The 20,487-nt window shown below is 39.2% G+C and overlaps 1 long non-coding RNA gene across 1 annotated transcript in view; it reads left to right on the top strand.

Annotated features, from left to right (window-relative positions):
- Positions 1-7,027, top strand: part of LOC120433569 — a 37,334-nt gene extending 30,307 nt beyond the window's left edge. The window contains exon 3 of the long non-coding RNA XR_005608622.1: positions 6,904-7,027. This is a non-coding gene — a long non-coding RNA (uncharacterized LOC120433569). The remainder of the gene's footprint in view (positions 1-6,903) is intronic.
- The last annotated feature ends 13,460 nt before the right edge of the window (positions 7,028-20,487 follow it).

Consider the following 20,487-nt stretch of genomic DNA (forward strand, 5'->3'; position numbering starts at 1 on the left):
TTCTGGCTGTGTTTCGGTTTGTTGGACATCACTGCTTGTAACACCCCCCCACCTCAGCACCACCACTAACACACACACATGCACAGCATAGACACACACATCATACTCACCTCCCCCCTTGTCTTTTCAGCTGAGAGAGAAAGCAAAAAGCAAGACAGGGGGGCACTGCATAGATTCGCTGCCATTGTGTGTCAATCATTCTGCGTGTGTGTGTGTGTGTGTGTGTGTGTGTGTGTGTGTGTGTGTGTGTGTGTGTGTGTGAGAGAGAGAGAGAGAGAGAGAGCTCTTGCCTCCAGTGATTAGCTCTGTCAATGCTGGGCTCTTGCTGCTTACAGAATAATACAGTAAGGCCTTGAGGAGCAGGAGGGAGAGAAGAGGAAGGCGGTATGCCTGTAGGCCTGCCGGCTCAGCGGTCAATGGTTTGTGTTATTGAGTGTGTATACCTGTGCTTGTGTGCGTGTCTGTGTGTGTGTGTGGGTGTGAGACAGAGAGAGACTGTGTTTACGCATCTGTCTTCTGGACTATCTGTTTGTGTGGGAGAGTGTATTTTTGGAAGCGAATTCAAGCTGAGTTGCTTGGTTTTGTTAGACAACGCATGAAATAAGAGGTGGATGTCTGAGCCTCAAAGGACAAAATCTGAGCACCTGAAAAGGAAAATAATTAGTGCAGTCAGATCACACGCACACAATGGCCACTTCTTCATCCACTGGTCAGTTAGCTGTACACGCCCTTCCCCTCTCTCTCTCTCGCTCTCTCTCAGTTTCTCGTTATGTTTTGCAGTCTTGCTCTCTCTTCTCCTCTGAGACACACACACACACACACACACACACACATATATGCACACATCTTTTTGCTCATGTCATAAGTGGGTGTGCAGAGTATCGCCTTGAGCTGCAGATGAACATGAAATAAACACAAACTAGGGTAGTGACAGTTTTAAATCGGCTTTAGATCACTATGAAAGGTAAAGGATTAGGATGCTTTTTCAGTCCTGAGGAGATAGGACACAGTCTTGGAGGAGAGCCCACTCCTCTCAGCCCACTGCGGGCCGGGTGTCTATCTTCTAATCTTCTAAAGCACTCTTACACCATTTGCATGTAATATGGCCTACATAATAGTTAGCATATGCCCATCTATATAGGCCATGCAGAAAAGGCTTTGGAAAATGATTGGAGAACAGTTTTTTTTGTGCAATCTGTCATCGATTTCACCAGTTTCTGCTTCATTTCTATTTTACCATCCAGATTGCAAATTGTACTTATGATGCTGTGTTAATTTTTTTTAAGTGCAGCTCCTATTTAACAGCTATATTTTTATATTCACATAACAAAATTTAGGAAGCAATTAATGCGCTCCTGTGTTTGGCCTTCAAATCCTTAAATTCTCCTATATGTGCTATTTATTATTTCACTGCTGATTCTGGCAGTTTAAAAAAAACAAAAAAACAAACAGGTTAAAATTCTCCATAATAAGGGACAGCCTTAAATTCTCCATTTAAGGCTGTCATTATGATATAAAGAATTCTGCAACAGATAACATTTTTATTTACATAATTTGTAATATTTGATTAATTTTCTTATCAAACGGGGCCAAATAATGACAAAAGTTTTAGCTGCTGCTTTCAAAATAAACCAGGTTATTTTATTTAATCCGTGTTTAATGAATGCTTCCTATCTAATCGCTCTAATTGTGAATATATAAGCCACCGTGTAGGCCGTGCACTTGGTTTTTTTTCTGCCTTCCGTGGGTTTTGTCAGCTTTTTTTTCTTCTTAAAAAAAACAAAAAACAAAAAAAACGTCCCGGGAAGACGTTTTTCTCTCTATCTTGCGCGTGTGTGCGTGTGTGTTTTTCCCTTTCTCCTCTTATATGCTTTCTCTCAGTTTCCCTTTCGAGTGCACGGAGGGAACTCGCAACAAAATCAAATTAAATTTTCTATTGAAAATGTTGCTCTTGTTATTCAGATGCTGCTTTGGGGTCTTTTGTGTGATTCTAATTATTCTCCACTATCAGGACGGTCCACAGGGTAATTAGTCACTTCTCACCAAAGTCCTCCCTGCATCCTCAGATTCTTATCACCACAACTGTGACATTTTAAAAGAGACATTTTTGTCTCTTTTATGATAGCATTGAGTTTTTTTTTCTTCTTCCCCTCTTCATTCGTGTCCGCTTATTTTAAGCAATTTGGTGCCACAGTGCGCATAAATAGCCACTGCTTTCCGTAAATGCACCTGTTTTTTTCCCCCCTTTTTTCCCCGGTGGTGTCGTGTTGGAGGCGACACTGCAGCCCGTGTTGGAGATCCCGTTTTGTGGACAAGCACAAACATTCCTCCGTAACAATCAGAGCCATAATGCCGTGTATAGGAACAGTGTCCTGAAATCAACAGGCGCCGGTGAACAGGTGCTCCGGCCACCGCGAGAGGTCCATAGCAGAAGGGCATTTCAGCGTGGCCCTGGTTGACAATGAATTGCAACACTTACACTTTGGTGGTGGTGGTGGTGATGATGGGGGGACTGGTCACTTGCAGGGGTCCTAACAGTCTTTTTAACGGAAGAAACAGACTCTGTCGAATATTTTTATCAGGCAAAAAAAAAAATAAAAAAATAAAAAACAAAAAAACCTTGAATATATAATAGGGGGATAAAAATCTGTAAAAACAAGATGGAGACCTTGAGATATTTACATAATCAGACAGCATAAAAATATTTATTTATTTTTGGCCTAATAGAGTTCTTTCCTTCATCTTTTTCCCCCCACACTTTAAAAATTGTTGCTTCAAGTCCAAATCTTTGCTTATGTTTCCTGATATTTAATTGCTGAAAATCGACTCTGCTGCTGATTGTTGCACAGCGGGACGCGATGACCCCCCGTCCCCCCCACCTCCACTTCCAAGCATTTATTTTATTTCTGGTTTATGTGTTTCCTTCTGCTATTTTCGGGAGAATTTTAATCTTAAAGCCTGTGCAGTGTGGACTAATAATGCCTTTGTTTAGTCTGTGATTAGACATGGCCACCTCGTACCTCTTAGTTGTAATTTAAAAGAAAACTTTTTTTTTTTAATGACAAAATTGATTCCTTTTTTCAGATGCAGCATCAAAACCACTTCCAAAGCAATTTTACAGCATTTTTTTTTTACATATATGTGCTTTACTGCTTTACTGGATGCATCAAACCTCTTTCCCCCGCAAACCCTATTGCTCATTTGTGCCACCTGTAGGTTGTGACCTTCGGGGGGAGTGAGTGCCTCATAAAAGCACTGCAAGCATGTAGAATAATATCCATGTCAAATAGTGTGGTGGCTTTAAGGAAGCTGGTGAAACATGATTTACGCCCATTAAATAATTAAGAAAAATAGCACAGGGAGGAAGGAAACAGGAGACAGAATGGGGGCAGGCAGCAATGGTCAGATCAGCAGATCTTGGTCCAGGCTGACAGCTGAATCAGTGATGACTTACCAAATGAAGATGAAGTGATAACAAAATAATCACGAGTGCGTCTGTGATGCAGCGAGTCTGGCGTGTCATGTCTGTGTCCGTGTGCCTGCAAACATCAATTTATTTGTGTTTAACGCACTGCCTAGCAAGTGTTGATAATATGTGATTTTTGGTAGTTTTAGAAAGAGAGAAAGGAAAATGGAGAGTGGTGGTTGTGCCGGGGTGATGGGTGGGTGGGGTGGGGGTGTTTTCTAATCAGAGTCACTGTCGTTTTTGTTGTCACCTGCTCCCAGACAGACAAAGTGGCATTTCCTGACTGTTCCCATCCCCGTCTGAGTTATCTGACACCCAAAAATACGGCTATGGGGAAGCAGGGAGACGAGGCACCACAGCCTTATCCCGGTAAGGAGATGGCTTCTTATCAGATCAGGCTAGGAAGTTTATTTTATGGACTAAATCTGGATAGAGGGGATAAAGAAATGACACATCCCTTGCGGACACAAAGAGAGAAGGAGATTAGTCCTCCAGCAGCATATATGGCTTTAGTTCAACCTGACAGGCAGCGGATTGAAAGGTCATGAAATAATAATCCCCCTATTCTTCTGCTCTAATCCTACGAGGGTGTGTTTCACTATGGGAACGTATAGGCTGAGGCTATGTGCTGCAGGGTGGATGTTCATTTTATGTTGTCACTGTATTTAGATAGGCATCCAACACTGATTTAAATTAATTAGACTAATTATGATTGAAGTGGGGTTTTTATGATGGGTGTTACTGCCAACACGTCTGTGTCTGGCTTTTAGGCATTCCCCCCCCCCCCCCCCTTCTGTTTTTGTAATTTAAAGTTGTACATATGCTAGAGGTTGTTTTCTGCATGTTTGACTTTTTTATGAGACAGATTGAAGGTTAAAGGGACATTACAAAACTCTCCCATCACCAGAAGGCTCTCGCTTCTCCGCCTCGCAAACATTAAGCATCAGGTGTGACGCAAACACACGCTTCAGTCCACTGTGTATGTGCGTGTGTCCAAGTATGTGCATGATAAAAAGGGAGAGATTATACGGTTAGAAAAGTGTGGTCCAGCCCAGTGTGTGTGTGTGTGTGTGTGTGTGTATGTGTGTGTGGGCATTTATTATGTGTTTGGAGAGTGGTGGGTATAGACGTGAAGGGAGAGGGTAGAGTCTGTCCAACAGCCTGATAATCAAGCATCGAAAATGAGAGAAATTCAGTGCAAACTAATGTGTTCCACACAATTACTCGATTAATAATTCTTATTCCATTATAGTGCCATGGAGACTCAGAGAGAGAATGAGGGAGACGGTGGGAGAGAGATTTTCTGAAACAGGGAAGGAGACAAGAGAGGGAGGCGGGAGGGAAAAGAAAGAGAGAGAGAGAGAGAGAGAGAGCACATCAGGCAAGAGATCTGCAGTGGCTGTATATTTCCCAATGCCTAGTTAAGGCTGCAAGGCAGGGGTCAGGAAACTTAATTATAGCGTAAGTGGATAGAAACTGCAGAATGATAAAGAGAAACATGCAGACAGATTGGAATGGCAAGGACAGGTTTAATACTATCTTCTCCTGTCTGCTTCCCTCCCACAATACAAGCCAGACCTGCAATCACACAGGGAAACAGCCCATACACCCTGCCTGACAATAACACTAATGCATATCAAAATTACATACTCCACAACTGCAAGGCATTTTGCATGGCCACTATTACTTTCCAATTTTGTGAGTTCAAGAAAATACATATCCCATTTAATGGTGATATCAGAGGAGTGTATTTCCATGCTCTCTCTCGTGTGTGTGTGTGTGTGTGTGTGTGTCATGGCTTCTGATAAGCATTCACCTGTGGTTGAACAAAAGTTATTAAAACATATCTACACTGACGGAGCAGCTGAATAAATAATCTGGCTTTTTTTTCTTTCTTTTTTTTAATTTTCACTCCAACATTAATTCTTCATCTTCTCGTCTATTTATTTCCCTTAATATCTCAACGTGCAGATTTTTTTTCTTTTTTTCCCAGAAAGCCCATGTGTGTCTTGTAATTCCGCATGTCTTGATTTGGATTTCAAATCACTGGGGCTCAATGGGTGTCCCAATACGCCACTGTCCGTTGTGTGAGCTTCGCAATCTATTTGCACTGTATAAGATTTGCATATCTGCTGCTCATGAAGCAAGGCTTTAATTTCCTCCTGCTGGAGATAAACATCACCTTGTTGGAGCAGATGGGTAGAGGCAGGATGGGGTCAATGAAGAAGAAGCAGGACAATGGCATTGGTTCAGGCACTGAACGGGCAGAAGTAATAAAATTGCACAATTTCCATACGATGTCCTTTTTTGGGGGGATAAATTAGGATCAAATGTGATATGAGGGGATGCTGCAAAATTCAGTGGAGGAAAGAACATTTTGATTCCTGCCTCTTGAGTACATACAAGACAAAATTTGTGATTGTTTGTGTATTCCCGTTTGGTAAACTACGTTTTAAAGTTATGGACATGTGATCCCCAAAAAAGGTCTTCAGACCATGATTTTTAACTGTAATTTGTTATATTTCCAGTTAGCTTCCATATATATGATCATCTTCATATACTTTGTCTCTGTCAATATCTATATTGAGTATAATTAATAATCTCCATTGAACTAGAGTCTATTTCTTGCTACTGTTGGTATATTGTACTGATCGCAGTAGACGAGAGGTGCCACATTTCATGAATTAGAGTGTCAACTAAGCACCTTTCTTATGACAATATTGGACACAATGGAAATGATTAATTAGCCTCAAATAGATGGAATTTAATCAGTGCCTGAGCTGGAATTCAGTCCACATTTAAGGAGGTAAATTGGATGTAAGCTTGGACAAAGTGAACTTTTCATTTTTACTTTAACTTACATCATGTGCATTGTGGGAGGTCACACATTGTTCAGCAGCATTTGTATTAGAGGGGGGAGACCGGGATATAGCAAGAATAGTTTCTGAATAGTGAGCAGCTCGTGCGGGACTTATGTAAACCACTAGTTATTTGGATGTGGAAACGTTGTAATTAAAGTACTTCTACAGGGGATTGCTCTGCTTTCTGCCTTGGGGGGAGCCGGGCAAGGTTGGGGGGTTACAATAGGTTAAAGGGGTGGGGTGTGTGTGTGTGTGTGAAGAATGGAACACTCCAGTCTTTTATTAGCTTGTGTTATCTAATATTTATTTATTTATCATAGACACCAATGCAAATCAGGAGTTATGGAGCCTGCTAATGACACCGACAAGAGTAATTAATTAAAAAGCAGAGGTGCGTGTGCCCGCACGCACGAACACACATTGCACATACGTGGACCCTCATGTAACAAGTTCATCTAATTTTCACAACACACAGTCGGATAAGATGACAAGAGGGAGGAAAAGGCAAGAAATCTGCATCACAGTGTTAATTTAATCAGACTTCAGTAATACCTCTTCTTTTCCCTCTCTCCCCAGGCAGCTCGCGGTTTCTCTGCTAGCTTGAGGAGAAGATGAAGGGAGCTTTCAGCCTCTTAGAAGATGAGGGTTAAAGAACGGAGAGATTAAGGAAGTGAGAGAGCGACTGAAAAGAGGACTGGGGATTATGTCATCTACAATTGATGTGCTCTCTTAATGTACCTTTAAACATGTGCCACTGGGGCCTGCTTTTATAATGTCTATTCACACATGGGAAGGGGTGGGGTGGGGGGTGTTGAAGTATTAACCCAAAAATACTTTGCAAGAGATGTGTGGCTCATGTATTGATAGTAGTTATCAGGGTTTATGTCACTTTGATATGTATACAGCATGTGAGAAATCGTCTTTGTCAAAGGAAGTCCATTTCTGCTCAGTTTCCCATACACTGCCATGCATTGTACTGATCTCCATATCAAAAAGAGATCCTTTATCGAGTGATCATAAGGACAAAATGTGTCTTTATTCCGCGTCTTCTGCTCAAATGAAAATGTTCCTGCAATCTGGTCCAACTTGGACTATGAGCAAAGGATTTATTAAATTGATTCTTCTCTTCTCGCTCGAAGGAATTGTCTCTCAAATTGCTGCTTGTCTCAACAAAATGACAGCGGAGAGTGTCTGTGGAAGATCTACAGATCTTATCCACACGAATGTTATGGGGTTAAGTGTACTTGGAGGTGTGTGTGTGTGCGTATACTGTATCTGTGTGCACGTACGCTTGTCTCCGTGTCTGTAGTGTGTGCAATCATTCGATTAAATCCACAGCTATCACTAACGGGATTAGCTGAGTGGACAGCAGAAGTCTATCATTGCTTATTGATTTCCTCTGATTCCCATCAGCCCATCAGGGCAGGACATTCTGTGAGTGGCCCCAGTGGGAATCACTGCTACCGGCCGGGGTTAATGTATTGTAGCTAACATATCTGAGAAGGTTCAAAGCAGGCACCAATCTTTCTGTGTCAGGAAAAGTCGAATAAGTCAAAGCTATCAGGGGCAACAGATGCTTCTGTCTCTTCCTCTTCGGTGTAAAATATACTCTGACTCTATCTCGAGTGAACTACTTGGCGTCGAGTCGGATCAATTGAGTTTTAAGACAGCGGTGTTGAGCAACAGTAAACAGAAAGAGTGTTCTTTTCTTTCCTATGGCCATTTTTTGTGTGTGAAACGAAACAGTGAAAGTATTGGCATTTTTTCATATCCTCGGCGAGATCTTTCCTGTTTAACCCTAAAGCGCGGGGTTAATTGAATGGTGAATTGCTTTGTGCTGTAGTCACGCTGAAGATTCCACAGCATTTGAAAACTTAAAAGACAAAATACAATAACCCATACAGACCAGTCACAGCTATTTGTGGTCCCCAGGTGCATTCAGCTCGATTTTTTAATTAGGCTGCGTGTCACCTACAGTGCAGCCAGTGGCATACCCTGGGAATTATGGACATAGCTAAGATAGCTTTATCTCTACAAAGAAGAAGTAAAAATCAAACCTTAAAGAGTATATATATTTCTGCCTGACTCCTTCCAGCCATTTTATTTTAAAGATCCAGCATAGAAATTGCAGTTCAAACAGTAATGCAAAGGTTTTCTGATGCTATATAATTAACATGACTCTGCATGGCTGACTCTGCATCTCTCAGACCTGATGATACAGCTGGGCACATTGGATAAGTCTGTTGTAGGTCCAATAAAGAATAGGCTAAGCTGGGCTTTCTTAGCTTAGTTGCGATGACCTAATTAGCCTCATATGGCCATTTTTAGTTTGAATTTTCCAAATAATATTTTCGTGGTATCTAATTATGTCCTCATGAGCATAATTAGATTCCCTGTTGAAAAGAGTGAGTCAGCCAAAAACATTTTTTTACTAAGCACAGCAACTTCCATAACAGATCGGAGGCTTAATATAGATTTTAACTCTGAGGAGTGCAAATGTGTTTGATCAGCAAAATATAGATAACTATTTTGGCATAATATGTGTTTCTCAAAAAAAAAGTCTCTTGTATTGATAACACACTTAACCAATGAAAAACTCTTGATGGTCAGACGGCATTAGCAAATTAAATAAAAGCTTATAAGGCCAAAAACAAGAGGCAAAAGGGTTATACAGGTCGTTTGTGCACAAGATTTCTCTTTTGCTTGTGACTGAAATTGTCTTGCTGAAACAAACAAGGCCTTCCCTGAAGATGCTGTCTGGACGGTACCATATGTTGTGTCAAACACTGTATGTTTAGTCAGTCATCTAGGACATCTTCAAAGATGTGTGAGTTTCCTATACCATTTGCACTATTGCACACACTGGATTTTGCCGGATTTTGCACTGTGCTCTGAAAACAAGCAATACATTCTCTCTCCTCTTTAGCCCAGAGGATCATGGCATCCATGATTTTCCTTTTTTTCAAACTCGCTCCAATCCTGGTCAAGAGAAGGCAGCAGTGGATTTTGAATTTTAGTGAATGTTTTATTTTCTTGTTTCCCCAGAAAGTTTCTTCCTTGTTTTCTACCCACAGATCTTCTAAATTCTTTGAATCTTGTAAAATATAACGTGAGATATAATGTGCCGTGATATTTTAAAATGATCATATATGTTACAAAAAGAATGAAAATTTCTCAGTTAAGTATTTTATGTGTTATTTTATGTGTGAATCTTGTAAAATATAACGTGAGATATAATGTGCCGTGATATTTTAAAATGATCATATATGTTACAAAAAGAATGAAAATTTCTCAGTTAAGTATTTTATGTGTTGCACCATTTTCAGTTAAAATATGAGTTTTTAATGATCTGTCCATGATTGCATTCTGTTTTTATTTACACTTTGCACAGCCTCTTTAAAGTTGTACACCTTTAAAACTCAGTTTTTAATTACCTCCATTTTTCTCTGTCACAGCTGACAGCACCGCTGTCTTCTTTCCTTAGGAGTAAGAGATGGAAAAAAATAGAGATGCTAACAGAGGATAATAATCTAGGGGAAGCTGACAGCAGTTCACCCTCAATGGTTCAGATGTCAAAGGCTAAAAGAGGGTCACAGAAATTAATAATAACGTTTGTGAAAAGGCGAATAAGACATGTTCGAGGTTTAAAGCTGTACCTCCGGATGCAGCTGTGACAGGACCATAAGAATTAGTCCAATTAAAAGTGGTAATTGCTTTGCTAATTTCTCCGATTAATTTCTCAGAGTATAGGAAAGAGTGGGAGCATAATTGGCGAAATGCTTTAACCCTTCAGTGTCTTAATTTCTTCCCTTACCTCCTCTTTACTGATGTCTGTGCTCTCTGCATAATAGCTCATCTGAGCTTCCCAACATTAAGTCGTCACCTCTGATTTTTCTTGAGCTTCAAAAATATCAGAGTTATTACCTTTTTTCTGAAACTTTTTCCTCTGAATGTTTTGTCACAGCCTGTTGGTTTATAATAAATGGCAACTGCAGTCTAATAGTGGGATATATAGCAAGTAAATTCATTTATTCTTTATCATCACGGCAGACAATTAAAATGTAAGGCCCTTCATATTTTTAAAAGAAAATAAAGAGCCATGAAGCTCTCACTATTCTCGATTTTCCATCTTTCAAAATAGCAAAAGAGAAAAATTTATACATAATTGTGGGAATGTATTTGTGGGTGGTTGAGTGACATCTGAAAAAAACAAGGAGACATACCGTCACCTACTATGGTGCACTAGTGAATGTGGCAGGTCATAGCCTTGTTGCTTTTAGTCTAATACAAGACATTTCACCCTGTTTCACAGAGCTGATATAGCATCTGTTATGCATCACTAACAATGTAAGTTCTTTTTGAAAGGATTGACATCTGGGAGGCGTCATTGAAGTTGTGACACATTCATGTCACATTGGAGTAATTTAATAATAATGAGTTTTAGATATGTAAATGGTGTTCACATTTCAAAATTCTTTTTGTGAAAGCTGTCGTATATGCAATCTGAAAACCAAACAATCATATATGCAAAACCTGCAGTTCTTTCCCTGGAAAACACTGAAGCTATGCAATGTGCTCCATTGCACAACGGAGGGGGTCTACGGTGTGTGATAATTGAGACCATTGGTGGTGATAACACCTGAAAAGGTTTACAAAGCTCCATTTAAAGAGAAGTTATGTGCCTTTTGATTTAATTATATTTATATAGTACAAAATAATAACAACAGTCTAGAGTTACTTTATATTAAAAAGGTAAAAACCCTGCACCATTATAGATAGAGACCCAATAAGAAAATGATAAAAGTCTCCCCTGTGAGAATGCATAAAGCTAGACAGAGTCACAGGGTATACCTAGGAGGGCTCAAGTTACACACGAGGCTAAGCAACAATTAGCATTATCATTCAAAAGACAACCTACTAATAAAGTGATACAAAATATCTACAGTATGCTCACAGAACACTCAGAATTGCATATTCATGCTGAATAAGGACCTTTTTTTTGTTCTTAAAAGTCACATTTCTTTGTGGCATGGATTTAAGTAGATATAGAAAACACTGACATACTGACATAACTGGATGAAGTAATTTCTGTGTAACTCTCCCCTCTATGACATCTTCTGTTATATTATGATCTGGTGACTACATGAGGGCAGTGAAGTCCATTGAACTCTTTGTCATATTTATTTGAATATATTTAAAGGAAACTTTTGTTTTGTGATTGTGTCTCATCTGCTGACAGTAGCCATTAGCTTAGCAGAAATACTAGCATTGGGTTTTCACACAAAGATTGGTCCTGCTGGTGGTTAAAGGTGGGTCCAAGGATTGATACTGTGGATGCCATCCATTAATTTCCCTTCTGCTCATTCAGTTCAGAAAGACAGACAACCTTACCCTAACGTAACCCAACCTTACCCCTCTTAACCGCATTCTTTGGACTGTGGGTGGAAGCTGGAGTACATGCAGACTCCATACATAGAAAGCCAAACCTTCTTGCTGTGAGGCAACAGTGCTAACTACCAAACCACCCTGCTGTCCACTGCGAATGCCATATTCAATTACATAGCCTTGTGTTCTTTACTGGGCTCGTGTTTTTTCTCCAGTCAAACTAACCCCAGTAACAGCATGCCTTTGGACTGTGGGAGCTGTACACAGAGAGAGAACATGGAAACCCCTCATGTAAAAGCCCCGGGCGAATGGTGTGTTTGAACTAAGGACCTGCTTGCTGTGAGACTAAAGTGCTAACCATCTCAACACTGCACTTTTTAATTTTTTTGTTAAGTTCTATTCAGTTCAGATTTATATATACAGCGCCAAATCACAACAACAGTTGCCTCGAGGGGCTTTATATTGTAAGGTTGACCTTACAATAATACATACAGAGAAAACCCCAACAATCATATGACCCCCTATGAGCAAGCACTTTGCCGACAGTGGGAAGGAAAAACTCCCTTTTAACAGGAAGAATCCTCCAGCAGAACCAGGCTCAGGGAGGGGCGGGCATATGCTGAGACTGGTTGGGGTTTCTCAATAATAAAAAAGGAAAAAAGGCAAAAGTTTGGCCACAACATGGCCAATACTTATGCAATTCTGAAAGCATTATATATATAATCATATGACCCCCTATGAGCAAAGACTTTGGCCCATACAGCAGGAGATAAAAGATGACTTTTATATGTTACAGAGATTTCTGCCTCATGTGTAGCTGTTTCTAAATTATATGGCTCATGTTTTTCTAAATGAAGACACATGAGCCAGTGTGTCTGGGCCTCATTAATAGTTTCTGGACAGCAATGGATTTTTATGGTGCATGAATTGGATACAAGTCTTAGATAGGCAGCCAATACTTGTTAGTGATATCAATCAGTTGACTGTAGGAAAGCTGTAAAAAAAAAAAAAATCAGAATTACCCTTTAAGAATTAAATACCTAGTGCGTTCTGCTTTCAGCTCACCACAGCCACTGAAAACTGCTTCATCATTGCCACATATTTCTGGAAGGACGGTAAGAATGGCTTTTTTCCCCTTATTAATCATCATGTCATTCTGTGGTGACTGGACATTACTATTGCAGGGTCAGCGAGAAGGATTTCCCTCACAATACAGTTGTGCCTGACTTGATTATAGTCCATACACATGTCAGAAAATATTCTGGGAACAAATGAATTTCCTCTTCTGCTCTAGCTGACAAGGTGGTCAGCTCTGTAATTTGTTCCCGTCTACCTCAAAGTGTTCAGAGTAGGCAGTCCATTGAATTCCCATCCGTCATGGTTAGTTACACGCTTGTCAGCTGCTCTCCCACTGCCCAGCAGTCTAGCCATCACCCCTGACCTGGAAGCATTATATCTAAATCACATTACATGGCCTTGTGTTCTTTAGTTCCCTTTTGAAGTCACCAGAGTGAGACATCTGTCCGGCCCTGTTTGACTTTTCTTCCCACTCAGCCACCACATCTTGATTAGCTGATCTGATTTTGTGCGTGGGTGTGTGTCTGTTTGGGTGTATCTATGTTTGTGTGCGTTCTCGCAGTGTGTGCGTCTATATTTGAGTTGGCAGAGAGGGACTTGTTTGCAGGCTATGATGATTGACGGGCTGATGGGAAGATAATATGCTGAGAACGACAACCAAAAGGACCTTGAATTCATTCATTGTGACGATAATGAATCTGAGAGAAAATCCTTGTGTTTGTTCATTAGCTATTAAGACTGGATGACACAGCCTTCCTGGCACTGTCAGCCACAGATGTCCCTCACTGAAGGATTCTGCAGCACCTGAGTCCTTCCTGGCTAATAAGGTTGTAATTAGCACAGCGACAAGAGATGCACAGCCCTGAGACAAGCTTTTCAATTAAAAAAGGGAGAAAAAAATACAAGCAAGCAATTTCTGTTCGTTTTTAAATCAAAGAAATTGAAGCTCCACATCTAGTTTTATTCCTATAAGTAACATATAGCCTCGGAGTGCATGCATAACTTCCAAGTGTGGTGCAAGAGCTCAAGATGAAGCAAATTTCAATCGTAATTTCTGTACAGAATTTAATTTGACCGAATCTGAGAGATTGTTTGTCTAAAATTTGTAACTACACTGACAGGAAACTGGTCTCAGTTGTCTCGAGTCCTTGTAACCTTTAAGTGAATATGGGTGAGTGTACATATAGGAGCGTCCCCTTTCATGTCCTGCGTTTGAGAGTTTTGACCAAGAAGCAGAAGGAAGAAGAGAGGAAAAGTCAATAGAATTTTTTCTTTTTTTTTTTTGCAATGTAAAAGTGAAGGTGGAGCGAGGTGGAGGTGGAAGAAAAGATCTGTGTCTCTTAACACGAGGTCATCACCCTGACCTGCAGCTAGAAACACTGTGCCGTCGGATGGTTTTACTTGTATTCCTCTGGAAAAACTAATTAGCCTCACAGCACTTGACCCCAACCTTCTTTCCACATACAGGCTGAGCACCGTGTGTGTGTGTGTGTGTGTGTGTGTTGCTCAATGTGTTGTCACTTCATTGCATGCTTCTACATGGAAACACAAAATCATTTGTGTGATCGGTACCATTAGGCCAAACAAAACAAACACTGCAGAGATGTCTGCGGCCTCAAAGATTTTGCTCACAAAGCCAAAATCTGACATTTAAAAGATCAAAGCTGAGTGCTGTCAGCTGCACGACAAAATGACATGCATCACTTCAGTTTCAGCTGGAACTGAGGCATTGCGAATGGAAGACAGACGATGAACGTATAAACAGAAAAATACTCCAACCACTTTCTCCATTTCATGCATCTCATCAGGATCTTTGGCAGGTGATAAATATACAACCTTTACACCAGCTAAGGCAGAATGAGCTTTAAGTGGCGTCTCATATTGTTGAAAATATGTTCACATTTTATTCCACGAGTCGCAGCGTAAACCTGCTATTGGCTCATTTGCAGACTTCAGATGTTACCTTTCACTTGAGACGTCTTTGATGGTTTTATTACATCATCTGTTTTTTTTTAACTGTATATACGGTTAAGGCCGCATGTTATTGTGAGCTGGCATTTGCTGCCCCTGAGATCCCATGGAAATGTGCTGGGTAAAAAGTGAAAAATATCACTCTCTCAGTCTGGAGAAGAAGGCCTGCTAAAGATAGGCTAGCGTTCCTGTAAAGGACAGGTTAGGTGAATCCAAGGATAAGAAAATCTTTTGAGTAGGAGTTTGTTATTGAGAGAGTAGTAAGACTCGGGTTGTGTCTGGTTTGTTTGCATTTCTTCATCAAACACAAAAAAAGATATGCTTGAATAAAAGCAGTCTCCATTAGCAATTAAGAGGACCATGCGCCTTATGTCTGCATATGACTGGATTTACATTTACATTTATGCAAATATACAGTACTGTGCAAAAGTCTGACACTACCCCTCATTCATTTTTGTTTTGCTACCGAGAAATCCAGAGTTGTTATTTTTAAAGTGGTCTTGAGCTATAGTTTTCCAGGCTTTTTCCATACATTCAGTCCAGTCTTTGTTCCTGGCTTTTCAGAGGAGTGTTTTGTGTTTTTCTTTCTTTGTTAAGTCAGTTAACGCTGACCTATGAGTCAATCAAACATAAATAGGAACCTAACTCAAAGAACAAACCAGTGTTGTGTCTATACATCGCAGACAATTTAGCAAATAACTAATTCTAAATTCCAAATTTTGTCCTTAGGCTTTTAATTATAGCAACCTAGTTATGCAATTTTTTAAAAATTTGTTTATCTGAATCTGAAGAGTTCAACAGCCATAAGGTAGTATTTTTGCACTAATGAGGTGATTCCCGAAGCGCTATTAACTAAAAACTTGGCATATATGAGCACGGTGTACAGTGCATTCTTCAAAAGATTTGAGGAAACTGGACAAGAAGAGGACAAAAGAAAAGATGACAGGCCTATAAAACGATGTACAGCAGATGAACAATATCTGAAAGTCATGTACTCAAGAAATGGAAAAAAAAAGGTCCAGGCAGGACCTCACACAGGACCTGAGAGACTCATTTGGCCCTTCATTCGATCCATCTACTGTTAGTTGAGGCCTCATCAGAAACGGCCCCAGTTCAGTAAAAGCAAACCTGGACAGAAAAACAGACACTGGTAGACTATCGGTCATGGACTGACCTCCCCAGAGCCCGGACCTCAACATTATTGAAGCTGTGTGGGATCATCTTTTCACAGAGCTGAACAAAAGGTAGCCAACATCCAAATAAGAGCCTTGAATGTCCTTCAAGAAGCCTGGAGAACTATTCCTGAGGACTAGTTAAAGAAAGTTTGCCTAAGAGAGTTCAGGCTCTGTTGAAGGATACAGGTGGTCATACATTAAAACTGAACAAACTGCCTTATATACTGTGTTTCCATGTATGTTTGCCACTTGCCACTTTCCTAGAAAATATAAAGGATGCATAGTACATATTTCATCATCGTAAACAAATTTGTGATAATTATGTTGTTTATTCCAAAAACAACACAATTATGGGTATTTTTGTTCCATCTAATTTTTTTTCATACCACATAACTGACAGGCCTATATATTATATAATGATTGCTCACAACTAAATTAATGACACTTGAGGTAAAAACAGAATCTTAAAGTAACTTTTTCGTAACAATATTAAATAAAATTTCAGCAATCAGAAATGTAATATCATGCAAGATGGAAAACTTTCTCTAAGGGACAAGTCTGAAAAGGTGCTATTGTTCAGTTATTGAGATAAGTTGTTTACAAGATAAGATAAGATATCAGATATAAGAAATTGTTCTTTTTTTGTGTCACTGAATTGTATTTCATGCATTTGCAATGTTGTTTTTGGAAACTGTCATTCCAATAAAGCGCCATTGAATTGAAATAGTAAGTTAAAGCTGTTGTTTTTCTTTTTAGTGTTACAAATTCCAACCATTTGTCTCTGAGCTTCCTGTAGCTTATATATGCATCTGTGTGGACCTTTGAGTATTTGCTCCTATTTCTTTATTCTGGTTGTATCTGCAGGTTTCTGTGTCTCTGTTATTTTAACTCAAATATGTTTTATGTGTCTGAATGACATACAGTAGAAATTTAAAAACCCCTAGGGCACCAATCATTTTAAGGATTGTGAGTTAGTAAGCACATAAACTGAAAATAAACATTTCAATGAATTAAAAAGTGTCTTAGTGATTTAAAAAGAAGGAAATGTTTGCATATTAACCTCAGTTTTTCAATTATAGAAAAAACAAATTTAACAGTTGGGGACTTCAGACAAAGTATTTTTGCATGTCTTGACGCATGTCATGTTTGCGCAATATTAAATTTGAGCACATTTCAATTCACTTTTATGGACATGCTGCATAGCACCTTATTGATTCCATTCTTTGGGGACCAATTTCTAACCACTTGTTATGAAACGTGCAGAAAGGACTTACTCCTAGATGGCCAGCAGGGGGGACAACTCAAAAAAAACAAGTCAGGTTGTATAGATATTATGTAAACAATCCTGTAAACACTTTCACGATTAGTGTGAATTGCTATTTTCGACTCTTATTTACTCAGGCATGATGTTGATTTTGAGGGATAAGGGTCATTTTTGGAATAAAATAGACAATGAAGCAGAAAATGATGCGACTACCTTGTCACTGACATGTAGCTACTGTATGAGTGTGCCGTACGCTCGGTTTCTAAGGGTGTTTTCACACCTGCGCTGTTAGCTATTCAGTCCATTTAAATCAAACTCTGATTCATTTCACCCTCGAAGCAATTCCTTTGTGCACATGTGAAGATGGTAATCAAACTCGGGAACAGGACAAAACAAATGCACCAAGACCTTTTGGATGAGGCGGTCTTGGTCTTTCCAAATAAACACCACAATAGTTTACTTTATGAGGAGAAGGTTATACAACCCAGCAACCAGGTGTATACCTCAAGTTTGAGCTAAATGCCTTCCTGTATCCAGGTATGCTTTGAATTAGTACCACAGATGTGCACAGTTCACAAACTAGCAACGAGCCATAAAATCAATGTTAATTCTCCATATTAGTAACTAGTCTAAAACATGGCACCTTCTTCCCGTGTTTACTTGTGTCGTGCTCGGCATACAACAAAATTCAATTCAATTCAATTTTATTTATTTAGCAGGAATACACAATGACAGTTGCTTCAAGGCGCTTTATATTTTAAGGTAAAGAACCTACAATATTACAGAGCAAACAACCAACAATGAGATGGCCCCTTGTGAGCAAGCGCTGGGTGCTTGCTTACAAGGGGTCATTAAAATTTCTCTCCTCTTTCTATTTGATATGTGACATATTAATGTAAAAAAGGCATTAAAATGTTACATGGCTCAATCCAAACAAGACTTAAAATGTTTTGTGAGACAAAGAATTCACTTCCACCTGCTTTGTAGATGTCCTCTAAGAGGATTGGGGCCACTGGAAAAAAAAGTGGGCGGGTCTTTTTTTTCTTCTTTACCAGAATTCTGAGAAAAAAGTCAAATTCGGACTTTTTTTTTCTCAGAATTCTGAGAAAAAAAAGTCAGAATTCCAACTTTAATCGTTCATTTTGACTTTTTTCTCAGAATTCCAACTTTAATCTCAGAATTCTGACTTTTTTCTCAGAATTTTGGAAAACAAGAAAAAAAAAAGTGCCCACTTTTTTTTCCCAGTGTCCCTAATCCTCTTCTGTAGTCCTCACACTACCAGACCAAATTAGAAATATATATACAGGTATATATATATTGATTTCTATGCTTAAGCTTATTAGATTCTTAATAACCTGCTGATTGGTTTACTGATATTAACACTGTTTATGTCTCTGTTTTTATGTGTGCGATCGAATGGAATCTACGTGTCAACCAAAAAGAAAGAAAGAAAGAGTGTCCTTAAACCCACATTCACTAGTAACAAGAATACACACACCACTTCTAGCTTCTTCTATTGTGGTGCTCTGAGTCCAAGGCCATGTGCCATTCAGGCTGGGCTCTCACGACTTTCATCCAAATCTCTGTCGCCTTCAATTAGTATTTAACTCATGAGACTCAGTCAGTGTTTCCTTGTTCACCAAAATAACTGGGAATTCAATTTCTCCCTGCCACTCTCTCATAATAGGCAGTGGACTGGGTTAAAGACAACCTCAAAATGATACAGAGTCCTTGCAATCATCTGCTCCTCCAGTCTTCCTCTGTCCTCCAGTGTTTTGTTTTTTTGTCTTTCCCGTGCTCTCCGTTTCCACTCATTCATGTCTCCATTGGGCTGTTGAAGCAGATCTTACAAATTCAATTTCAGAATCTTCAACAATGTTACAGACTGTCTCCTTCTTCTTTTTTGTCATTTTAAACATGAAAACCTACGCCTGAAAATGAGCAGCAGGAAGAACAGAAGAACCTGCATCAGTGATTCAGTGAGAACCCTGCTGACAGATTATGTCATGGACTCGACAAGTATTCAACGTTAACCCAAGTTTTGGTGAATTATAAACAAATTAACTGGTAATTCTGAAAGAATTAGTCAATCATAGATTATTATTATTATGCTCACAGATTACATTTTTTAATATGACATTTTAGAACCAAATACCAAAGTCTCTAGTTTGAGCCTGTTATGTACAAACTACATATTTGGGGGTTGCAGAAAAACATTTTAAGATTTCCCTTTAAGCACTGGGAAAAATTCTGTGTCTTTATAAACCAAATGCAGATATCTCATTCCTCTTTTGATGTAGTGCTTAAAATTTCTGTCTATAAATTTTCCATTTTTTTAGTCATTTTAAGCTAGCCTCTCAAAAACAAGTTCATAACTTTTTCTTTTTCAAATATGTAGAAATGACTACTCCTGCAGGCAGGCAGCAGAACATACTCTTTGCAAACTTCTGACTTTATTGTATGGCGATTCTTAATCAGATTTTACATTTATTTAAAAAGCATTTTTTATGTTAGCATTATTGATGAGTTGACGGTAGATAGAGACAGGGAGGTACAAGGAGAAAATGTGTAACAAAGGATCTTTTCAACGGTCACCGCATATATATACTATTACCACTGTGCCGTGATTTGGAACAGTCTAAGCATCATGTTCTCAGCCAAATCGAAGGATTCTTTTTCAATTCTCCTGCATCACATTGTGCAGAACAGCACACAATAACAGAACTATAAGCAGCAAAGGCAGCCATGAACCTGCTGGGCTGTGGACGTGTTGCCCTGCTGTTTATTTCATCACAAAATGAAGAACAACTTAGAATAAAACTTACCTATGGAGTAATAATGTGATATATTTTTGTCAAGGTTGCAGTGTGCTATTGTTTCAAGTCATTTGTTGTGGTGTTTTGGTTCCGCTGATGCTTGCTGGAATATAGGAAAAATACGCTTAGACATCTCAAAGCCTGCTGCATGTAGTGGAAACATTCATATTGCTATTATGTTTTCTGTCATTCATTACTACCTGCTGATTTAATAGCTTCCTGTGGAAAACAATAGATTCTGTCATGTTTAGGTTGCTCTGACGTTTTCACAGTGTTGAACATACAGAGATTTTTTTTGTTCTGCAACTAAATATCTATCTGCTCCACCATCATCAACCCCACATACATGACGTCAGAAAATATCACAAGTTTTATCTAATAAAATATAATGTAAAAAAAATTCTTGCTCTGTAATCTGGCTAATTGATGATCAAGATCAAACTAAACTGCCAACACGTCTTCTTATTGTGAG

This window comes from Oreochromis aureus, linkage group 16, assembly GCF_013358895.1.
Source record: "Oreochromis aureus strain Israel breed Guangdong linkage group 16, ZZ_aureus, whole genome shotgun sequence".
Classification (NCBI taxonomy): Eukaryota; Metazoa; Chordata; class Actinopteri; order Cichliformes; family Cichlidae; genus Oreochromis; species Oreochromis aureus.